We start from the raw sequence: 11,246 nt of genomic DNA on the forward strand, positions 1-11,246 counted from the left end.
CTTTGGACGCCACCATGCTTAAATGCATGTCACAGTGGGGCTCAAAGTTGATGTTTGAAATATTCCCTACATCTTTTTGGCAACTCCGCTAGGGATGATTTTTCATTTTGACGCCTAAAATTTATTTTGGCAATTGACTATAGAATGAGTGAATGAGACTTGAAAAATTCTAGATATTTATGTGCGTAATTTTGATTAACATTGTGACATAAGCATATAAAGGTCCGCATTGAAAAGACCATACGTAATGCGTCAAAAACATAGGATTTTTACACGTAAGAAAATTGGGAAATATCTTTCACAACTAGAATCCAAAAAATACTACGAAAATCGAAAAATCCGAAGAACACAGAAAACTGCCTCAAAGCGTAGAACTGTCGCGAGGCGACAAGATCCATCGCCATGCGACAGCCATATCGCGACGCGATATTGCTGTCGTTGTGCGATGGCTCCTGTTTTCTCGCGCCGAGTTCTTCCGACATTGCGCCAGGAGTCTGCCTTCTTGTTTTGACCGATTCTAGTACTGTTTTGCCGATTCTACTTCCCGATTGAGTTTTTCCTTCTTTTTTGAACCCATATGTGTTCTACATATGGCTGTAGCCCCTGGGAATTCACGCTCCATCTGCCCAATCGAACGCTCCGTGCAACGATGGGTACATCCGAGTTTGTGAATTCATCAAACCATGGAAGCAAGTCTAACTTGAGGGGTCCCATCCATACGCCCCAACCCTTCCAAAGGTAAGGCTTCCGCGTGATGCATCCGGACTCATAACCATGGACCCTCTTTTGACCACCATAATCCTCGAACTTTAGAGAACTAGAGCGATGGTTAGTTTGCAAACTCATTGCATCATATTGTGACTATTTGACTACTTGTGCATTCTTTACTTGTGCATACTTTACTTGTGATAAACTAACCTCTTGTATTGACTTGTTTTTGTAAATAAAGTCTTAATTAACTAACCAATGACTAAAAGGACTTTGCTTAATTACTTGGTTAATTAATTTGAACTTATAAATTTTAAAAATACTTTATCTTATTTAACCCTCTTCCTTTTTATTAAGCTAAGTCATAGTTTTTTTTTTTTTAATTTATTTATTTATTTTGAGTCAACCCAGATTTTTATTCCCGTATCTTGCACAAGCGTCAACGTTTTTTGGTCATATCCGGAGTTCTAGAAAGAGTTATGAGTCGTACAACCTATGGATTTGTAGCCCCGGGTTTTATCTTTCATTTGGCGTTTGTTTCGTCCCAATCGGAGTCACAGATCAAATGTTATGACAGAAATACAACAGCCAATCCAGTTTAGGAATTCTATCTTTAGTGTTGGAGGATAACTTTTTATCTCTTTTGTGTCAATCTCTTCTATATTTGAGTCTAACCACATGTCTTGTCACATGGTCATTAGACGAGTCTTGAGCATATCACTTTCACTCACGAGTCTTTGCACAAACTTTGTACATACCTTTTTCACACTATGACCATGTCTTAGGTCCATGCATGAGTCGTCTTTTCCGTCATTTGAGTTGAGGGTCCATTCTATTCTCGAATTTTTTCACATCTTTCCTCAAATACACTCTTTCCTTCTACACCATCACATAACTTACCCTTTCTTTCTTATAACACTTTCCACATTCTCTCATCTTACATGCATTCCCCATACATATCACTCATACACCTATGCATGTTGAATCGAGTTCGAGTCATGTGATTGACAATGAGTGTCCATGGTTTCCCTTTCCACAAAGTTTGGTCAAGGAGAGAAGGGCGTTTAATCAAGGACAACACTTTCGTTTAAGTACTACTCTTTGATAGACCGATTCGATATAGGAAAAAGTTCGTAATAATGACCAATCAAGAAGAAGTTGACCAACTTAAAGAAACTGTAAATGGACTTACCGAGATGCTCAAGGGGCTCACTACTCGAGTCAACGACCCTAACAAGCAAGTACCCATTGAAACCATCAAGCGCATGGAGGATAGCTTGAGTCAAATCTCCAATGACTACAAGTACTTTGGTATAAGCTCTAAAGGGGTCTCAGTGGACAAAGAACTTCTTCCGCACAAGTTCTCTGCCGATGACATCCCCAAGTTCAAAGCTATGACAACCCTTACTTCCACTTGAGGGAATTTGAGACAAACATGGAGATTAAGGGGATTGACACGAAGGTTTTTCCCTCGCTCTTCCCACTTTCTCTTGAACCACTCTGCCAACAATGGTTTTTCTCCATGAGCGCCGAGAAGATTGCCACTTGGGAGACTATTACACATGCTTTCATTGGTAGATATAAATATAATATTCAAGTAGAAACTGATCATAGGGAACTTAAAATGCTAATGCAGAAAGAGAATGAAGGTTTCACTGCATATTACAATAGAGGGAAAGAAACTTCCGCTAGAATGATTAAAGTTCTTAATGAGAAATTATCTGTAAGGATGAGTTCATTAAGAACCTCTAAGAAAAATACCAAAAGCACCTGAAATGTCAACCTCTAAGCACTTTCAAAGCTGTTGACAATATAGGCATCGAAATTAAAGACGACCTTATGAAGTTGGCAGCTGCTAACAATAATAATGTGAAAGGAAAGAAGAACGACCATCCTTCTTCTTCCTCTCCCATTAATGAAGTACATGCTACAAACACTTATAAGCTACGAATCCAAAGGTCGAAAAGAGTGTTTACTCCACTTAATATGAGCTACAAGACAACCTTCGATAAACTACACCTTAAAGGACTGGTCATGCCCACAGGACCTATCAAAGACCCAGTCTCGGAGGCCAGACCACCTAAGTGGGATCCTAATAAACACTGCAAATACCACCAAGGAAGAGGTCACGATACTGAGGAATGTTGGAAACTCAAAGAGCTATCCAAGACTTGATCGATGATGACAAAACTTCCGAGGTTCTAGCCATCGCAGAAAATCAAATATTCTTTGATCCTTCTCTCCTCATTACACCTATTGGTGAGCGCATGATCAAAGAAGTCTATATAACTTCCATTAATGGAGTGGCCTTGATTGAGGAAGATGAATAAGTTTTCTTAGATATTACAAAGGAAACTCATCAAGTTTAAAAGAAGACGTTCATAAACTTCGAGATATCGTTGCCATGCTCTTGAGTATGGTGGAAGGCCTAGCGAATCGGATGTTGGTCATCGAACAACACTCTCATCGTCAAGATCGAAAGAATGAAAAGAACAACCATCCTCCTTCTTCTTCTTCCCATCAAGGACTTAAGGAAAAACTCAATGCTCCTAAGCCACTGGTAAAACGGACCATTGATGAATATACACCAATAGGAATGACTTATAATGAAGCTTTCGATTATCTCCATGGCCAAGGTCTCATTGATCCTATTGGTCCAATCCAAGAACCAGTACATGAGAAACGGTCTCCCAATTGGGATCCAAGCTCCTATTGTAAATATCATGGAGGCCATGGTCACACCACCGAAAAGTGCTTCGCCCTTAAAGATCGCATTCAAGACCTCATTGATTCAAATTTCCTTCATGTTCCTCAGAGCAACAAGAAGGCCAAGATTAATAACAATGGCGACTATGGCAAGAGCAGAAAGAACGATAATCCTTCTTCCTCTTCTTCCCATCAAAATAGGAACTACATCGATGACGATGGACTATGGGCTCTTGCCAAATTGCTTTAAAGACCAATGAACAAAAAGGAGAGTTCACCCCTATTGGGATGAGCTATGATGCCGCCTTTGATCGACTCCATGCCAAGGGACTCATCACTCCCATTGAACCTATGCAGGATCCTCCATCTGAAAGGAGAACACCCAACTGGAATTCTAATGCCCATTGCAAGTACCATCAAGGTAGGTGTCATACTACCGAGAGTTGTTGGAAATTAAAGGAGGCCATCCAACATTTGATTGATAATAACAAGCTTCCCATTCCTCCAGCCGACAAGAAGACTGAGTGATGATAAACACAAAGCACGAGGCGAGCTTCAACGACAAGATTTCATGATTTCTTTCTTCTTTTTGATATCTATTTCCCCAATAAGTCTAGAATAGGCACCCCCAATCACCTTCCACCATTTACTTCATGAGTTTGTATTATTCTTTCCATTTCAATAACATGAGCATTTATTTCTTTGCATAAGATCATCGCATTGTATTTTATATATATATATATATATATATATATATATATATATATATATATATATATATATATATATATATATATAACTCCACGTCGAGCTAAGCACAAGGTATACCAATGATTTGAGGCACCCCTTGTAGCCACGTCATATCACCTTTACCCCCTTCAATTACATGATCCTTTCTTGATAAACCACTTTGAGCCTCGTTTAACGATAGACCTTTTATTTTTTCAACCCACATTTACCTAACCTTTGGATGGGATCGTGTGTAACTTATGCAATTTTTAAAGCCAAGTACAAAAGCTTGAGTGATTGTTCCCAAAGAAAATTTCAAAAGTTCAAAAAAGCAATAAAAGTGTACAAAAGGGCAAGTGCTCCAATGTCTATGATATGAACATGTCTCGGATTGCGTCTCTTATCGAGTGCTCGGTACCGTGCATGAGAAACATGAATGCCAAGTGAGTGATAGACCGCATGATCGGGATTGCCCACACTTATACAAAAGAAAATTTAAAATTAAATTTCAAATGCAAAAGGTAAAGAAAAATGAGCTCAAAAGTTAGAAACCTTAAGCATACAAATACCAAGATTCAAATGCGAAGTTGCACACCTTGGGGGCTTATCTAGGGTCTTGAGCCTTTATCCCTTCTTCTTCAACCTTTAGCCTAACCCCATCACAACCCTTGAAAGACCTCTTTGAGGTGTACACACACTTGTGTGAGGTTCGGCTAGAGCTACGTTTGGCCTAATTCCTAACGGATACGTAGGCAATCTCACATTGGGGTGCGGCCATAATAATCATTCATTTTCACATTCAGGCATAATCATATCAAGGGATCTCCAATGCTCATCCCTATCCATTTAGAGCTAGACTTGGGGGCTTGATCCCTACTTCATTAGCCTACCCAGCCTAAGAGTCATCATCATTTGAATTTTCTCACAATATTTTCCCACACCCTTAGCTTTTGTAGTATAACTTTAGTGTCACTTTCACACACGTCACACATACATAGCCAAAGAATCCTTCCCTTAGGACCCTTTGTCATGAAATCTTGATACGACCTTGAAGCATGCCTTGTCATCTTTAAATCACTCATTATCACAATCATCATTGCATCACAAAGTATGAAGTACTTAGCCTCCGCGCCTAATTTACCCAAATACTTTCATTATTGAGTCATCAAAATTTGCACCGTGAGATACAACATCAACACATACACTTGATTAAGCTCATTCAACGTGCACCCTCGCTTAATTCATCCTTTTCCTTTTGGGGAAGTTCAAAAACTTCATTTTTCACTCTACACTTCATCCTATTTTCACGTCTTTATTTTCGGGAGAAAGTCGATACCCTCCACAAAAATGACAAAAATTTTTGAATTTTTGTTTTTCTGCATTTTCGAGTTTAACGAGCACAATCACAACACAATCACCACACTGAGTTAAGTCTGCACACACGTGTTAAAACACATTGAGTCGAGTTGTTTTAAACACATTGAGTCGAGTTGATTTAAACACATTAAGTCACACAATGAGTCAAGTACACTAAGCCTTGAGTCAACCTAAAGTCAACCAACCACAATGAGTCAAACACACCAAGTCTTGAGTCAACCCCTAGAAAACCACCAGCAAAGTCCTTTGACAATCTTTGATTTTACAGGTACACTTATTCATCGAAGCTTTTGTTCGGAGACAATCGAGCAATCTCAAAATTCATTGAAGCTCCTGTTCGCAGCCAATCGAATGCTCTCACCATTCCAAAAGAAACTCTTTGAAGCTCTTGTTCGAAGCCAATTGAATACTCTCACCTTTCAACCTCTTTTGTTCAGAGACGCGTGAACATCCTTATTAAAGCTCTTTTGCTCAGAGACGCGTGTGCATCCTATTCAAAGCTCTTTTGTTCAGAGACGCGTGGACATTTTATTCGAAGCTCTTTTGCTTAGAGACGCGTGACATCCTACTCAAAGCTCTTTTGTTCAGAGACGCGTGGACATTTTATTTGAAGATCTTTTCCTCAGAGACGCGTGGGCATTCCTTTCAAGCTCCTTTGTTCAGTGATGCGTGGACATTTTATTTAAAGCTCTTTTGCTCAAAGACGCGTGGACATTCCTTTAAAGATCTTTTTTTCAAAGACGCATGGACAATCCCTTCCAAAGCTCCCTTGTTTAGAGACGAGTGAACATTTCATCCAAAGCTCTCTTGTTCAGAGATGCGTGGACATTTTATTCAAAGCTCTTTTGCTTAGAGTCGCGTGGGCATTCCTTTCAAGCTCTTTTGTTCAGAGACGCGTGGACAATCCCTTCCAAAGCTCCCTTGTTCAGAGACGAGTGAACATTTCATCCAAAGCTCCCTTGTTTAGAGACGCGTGAACATTCTTTCAAAAGCTCCTTTTTTCAGAGACAAGTGGACATTGACGACGCTCCCTGAAAATGCGGAGGTTGTCAAAACAGAACAAATTGGATCCGACATGATGTCACACCCAGAGGCGTGTACCCGATGGTGTAAGATACACGTATCTTTCCCTTAACTCCTTTATTTGTAGAACTAACACTTTTTTGCAGGTATCGGCGTTAAAAAGAATGATTTAGGATCGTAGAATGTTCTGAATCATTCTCCGTCCCTATCAATCTACTTTGACTTTTGTTTTTGAAACTTACGTTTCTCCAACCTTAGTCAAAGTGGGGGCTTCTGTAGACACATGATTGTGTCTCCCCAAAAACCAAACCAAGTGATGAGTACCTTTCACGTCTTTGATTATCAAGTTAGGTGAAGAGTTGAACAGTCTCGTGACGTTCCCTTTATATCCTTGATCATTTCTAACCTTTCCTTAAATTTTTAAGCCAAAATCATTTATTTCGTGTCTTTAAACCCAAGGAAAATTCTTAAATAAACCAAGTCCACAATAAATTTATTGTGGACCAAGTTTCTCACGTGCTTACTTCCCCTACTACTAGCTTCTTACAAATTAATACAACAATTTATTTTCCCTTTCTTTTTGCAAAAACGCACCTCACACTTTCTCTCACTTCCAAGCTTCCCTTCTTCCATTTTCTCTCTCTTCAAAATCAGCTTTGCCAATTCTGTCAAATTGCTTGAATTCTTCTTCAATGGAAAGAACTCGAGGTGGTGGCACATTTCACCGCAGAAGAGGCCTTCGTTCTTCAGCTACAAAAGTAGGTTAACTACTTTCTGGTATAATCTTTGTTTATCATTTGATTTCTGCAATTTTGAGCTGATTAATTGTTGTTTTTCTTTAATTGAAACTATTTGCATGAATTTTGTTTGAATTTTGTTTCGTATTGAAGATTATTTGAAGATCTAAGGTTTTCCGATGTTCGATTGTTTCTCTGTTTATTGTTCGATTGAACACATAAAACCACAATAAATGTTCGTTGAATTTTTTTTTCGAGTTTTTAGTTGTTTGATTTCTCATAAAATTTTGATTGATTTTTACTTTTTTCATGATTTAGTTGTTTTCGTTGTTGATTTATTATTTTTGAGTTTAGTTTTAGTACTTGATGATGATTTGTACTCAATGATGTTTTGTACACGATGATGATGTGTGCTTGATGATGTTTTCACTGTTTTTCTGTCTCTCTGTTTGAATGAAGTTTACTGGATTTTTGAGCTTGGATACTTTGGTTACTGGCCTGCATTATGTAATTTGTAATGGTTATGTTTTTTAGGGTTGTTTCTATTGATTCTCTAGTCTTAAATTTTCTGTCATTATTGTTTCAGAAAGGTCATTATAATTTACATTTTGATTTCTTTTGTATAATAATTGTGCCAAAGGCTTGAAGAATAAAACTAGAGCTAACAAGAAAAAGTGTGTTGCTATAGAGGTTCAAGAAGATGTTCTTGAGCATCAAGTTTCTGCAATTGGTTCACCTTCATCTCATCGTATGAGAACTCATGAAGATGAAGCTGAAGCTAAAGCTGCTGCTCTTGTTCGTTCTAAAAAGCCAAGGACAAGAACGAAGAAATCGATAGTTGAAGCTAGTGAAGTTAGTGGTGATGTACCTATGTAAGTAACTTTATTTATTTTGGAGTGCTATCAATAAGTTAGATTCAACATGTATGTTGGTGTGACTATGTAAATTTAGGACTGGATTGTGGTTAAGTTGTTGCTTCTTTGACCTTAAATTATTAGCCACTAATTTGAACTAGTTAGACTACATTGATTTTTTTATTTGTTAACTTGATGTTGATTTAATGTTGATAGCATTAGTATTTCTATTTTGCAGATTGTGGCCATTTAAAACTAAATGTAGGCCTTTGCATTTGGTTAACATGATGTCTAACTTTACTCTTGATCAAAACAATTCTGTAGATGAAATCGGTTTTGGAGGGTTGTTATCATTGAAGTTGAAAAGGAATCCTACTATTATGTACAGGTGACTAATTGATTCTTTTGATTGTGGTAGCTGCATGTTTTCAATCGATAATAATAAGGAGTTTGTGGTGACTGAGTATGATGTGTATGATGTGTTTTGCCTTCCTTTGAACCCCAAAAATGGTTAGGAGATACCTCAATCTGCTAATAAAAATAATTTAATCTTGACTTTGTTTCAAACATAATAGGAGATTGCATTTGGGGTTGACAGATGAAAATGATCAAATTCCACTTAATTTGTTAGAAGCTAGGATACCTACTTTAGGTCAAGGTGGAGATGAGTTTAAGCAACTCTTTGTTATGCATGCAATATCCACGTTTTTAGCTCCTACTTCTAACAGAACCGCTGATCTTAGGATTGTCAAGGCACTTAATGATGTTGGACAAATTAAGAATTTGAATTGGTGTAAATATGTTCTTGAAAAACTGTGTGAAGGTGTTAAAAGTTACAAAAAGGAGAAATTCAGAACTGTTGTGGTTGTATTTTGATGTTGGAGATTATTTACTTCCATAGGTTGAAGTTTAGGAATGTTGAATTAAGTACTTCTTTACCCTTAATTCAACATTGGAATGATGAGTTGATTAGGGATAGATAGAATTAAGAAGGAAAAATTGTCCAAAAGTTTTGGGTGTGGGATTTTACTCTCTGATGTGTATCCTGTTAGTGGTAAATTGAAGTTTCTGGATGGACATGTTGTGGGTACTGTACGGGGAAGTATGGGGAATGTTGGGGGGGAGTGTTGATAATGTTGTGAGGTACAATATAGTTCATTCACCCACCAGGTTCGATGTTAGATCAAGAGATCCATTCGGCTGCTATTGATGTAAGTAGTAGCTGACTTTTATTCTATATTATTATTTTTATTATTGCATATGATTTAAATTTTTATACATGTTTTTTTTTTTAATGTTTTTGCAGCTCGTTCATGAGAAATTTTTATTAATGAAAAGAGATATGCATGTGATCTCTTCCTTTTACAATGACAAGATTAATAAATTCTTCCTTTCACGCCGTATAAATGATGAGGCCAGCAACTCTTTGGTACGTACTTTGTCCCAGAATGATCAATTTTTTATGGATCGTCGAGGGCAAGCTGTTATTGATGAGATCTCTGGACTTTCAATTTGGATGACCAAGATACCTGAGGCATTGAATCAAATTTCTACATTTGAGCACAACAATACAAGTTGCAATGATGTTAGGAGAAGGCAATTACAAGCAAAGTGCCTATGATTGGCTTTGAAAATATTATTGCAAATGGAAGGTCCAAGTGTTTGCTGTCTTTGGATTGGAAATCTGATGAAAAGCTTACACTCATTTCACACTTTTTGAAGTCAAATAACAAGGAAATGAAGCTATTGGATCCCTTAGTCCTAGAGATTATTGACTATTTCATTATCAATGATTCTTGTTTGGCTCCTAAGTAAGTAAATTTTTGTTTCATTACATTGATTTTCTCTTATTTATTTATTTATGAAACACCTTTTTAATTCTTATTTTATACTCTTTGACTCAGTGAACTGTTGGTATTTTTTCACGAAAAGCATTTGATTCAAAGGCAAGAATTCTAAACATTAGGAGAGCCTTCTGAAATCATGAGCAGTAGTATTTTGGATTGTTGGGCATTGCTTCTCAATGAAAATAAGAAATATTTGAAGGATGGACCTTGGAAATTGTACTTTGGTTCTTCAATTAGTGGAAGTTGTTTAATTATTTCAATGTTTATACATGTTTATACTTTTTACTTTTTTTTTTTATTTGTTTAAATATTATGAAGGTTACAATGGTAGAAGCTGCCGGCAGTGATTGCAATTCACAACTAATGGACAACGTTAATTAAGGTTTGGAGGAGTGGATGAAAATAGCTTGCAATGATTTTGATTTGTCAGAAGTGGAGTTGCTGATACTTTTTGTTTTTTGAAAAATATAGTTCCCTTTTTTATGTTATAGATACCTTTTTTTAAACGAGAGTGACTATTGAAAATTGCAGAAGTATATTTTTAAAAAAGGTCACTATAATATCAAAAATGGAATCTATATGTTTTTTTTTTATTCTGACTAATGGTGGTATTATTGTTGCAAATATTTTTACCTTGTCTTTAGGGCAATCACTATTGCTTACTTGTGGTGAATTTGACTAAAGGAAAAATTTAGTTTATTGATAATCTGAATTATGATGAGGATAATCATATCTTCTTGAAAAAGTTGTCTAGTCTCCTGGTATTGCTTTCTCACTTTTCCATATTTTCATAATTAAGTTTATTGTTTATTGTTTGTATTGATTGGTTAATAGTGAGAGCCACATATTCTCAATCTTTTCTTGTCTGGTGTTTCGAAGTTTATTCCGGGCATTTTTGTTTTTATTTGTTGCTAATCTTATAGAATTTTATGGCTGTTAGAATTTTGTTACACATTGATGAGTAGAAAGAACTTGCAGCAAGAAACGACCTTTTTAAAAATGTTTAAATCACTTTTTAACATCTTCTTGAGACCTTTTCTTTTTGCTATCGCATTGCTTCTGTGGATGTTGTGATGCTTCCTGTTGTGATAGCAGGAGTATGGCTATTCTGTTATTAGGATCTAATCTCTCTTGATCTTAATCTACATTTTGTGTGGTCTGAACTTTATTAGGCAACATTGTAGTTGATAGTGAACATAAAGTTGCAGCATGGTTGTTGTTTGGGGGTAAAAAATACCCCATCCACGTGGCCCTATGGCTACGCG

This window comes from Chenopodium quinoa, unplaced genomic scaffold (assembly GCF_001683475.1).
Source record: "Chenopodium quinoa cultivar QQ74 unplaced genomic scaffold, ASM168347v1, whole genome shotgun sequence".
Lineage (NCBI taxonomy): Eukaryota > Viridiplantae > Streptophyta > Magnoliopsida > Caryophyllales > Amaranthaceae > Chenopodium > Chenopodium quinoa.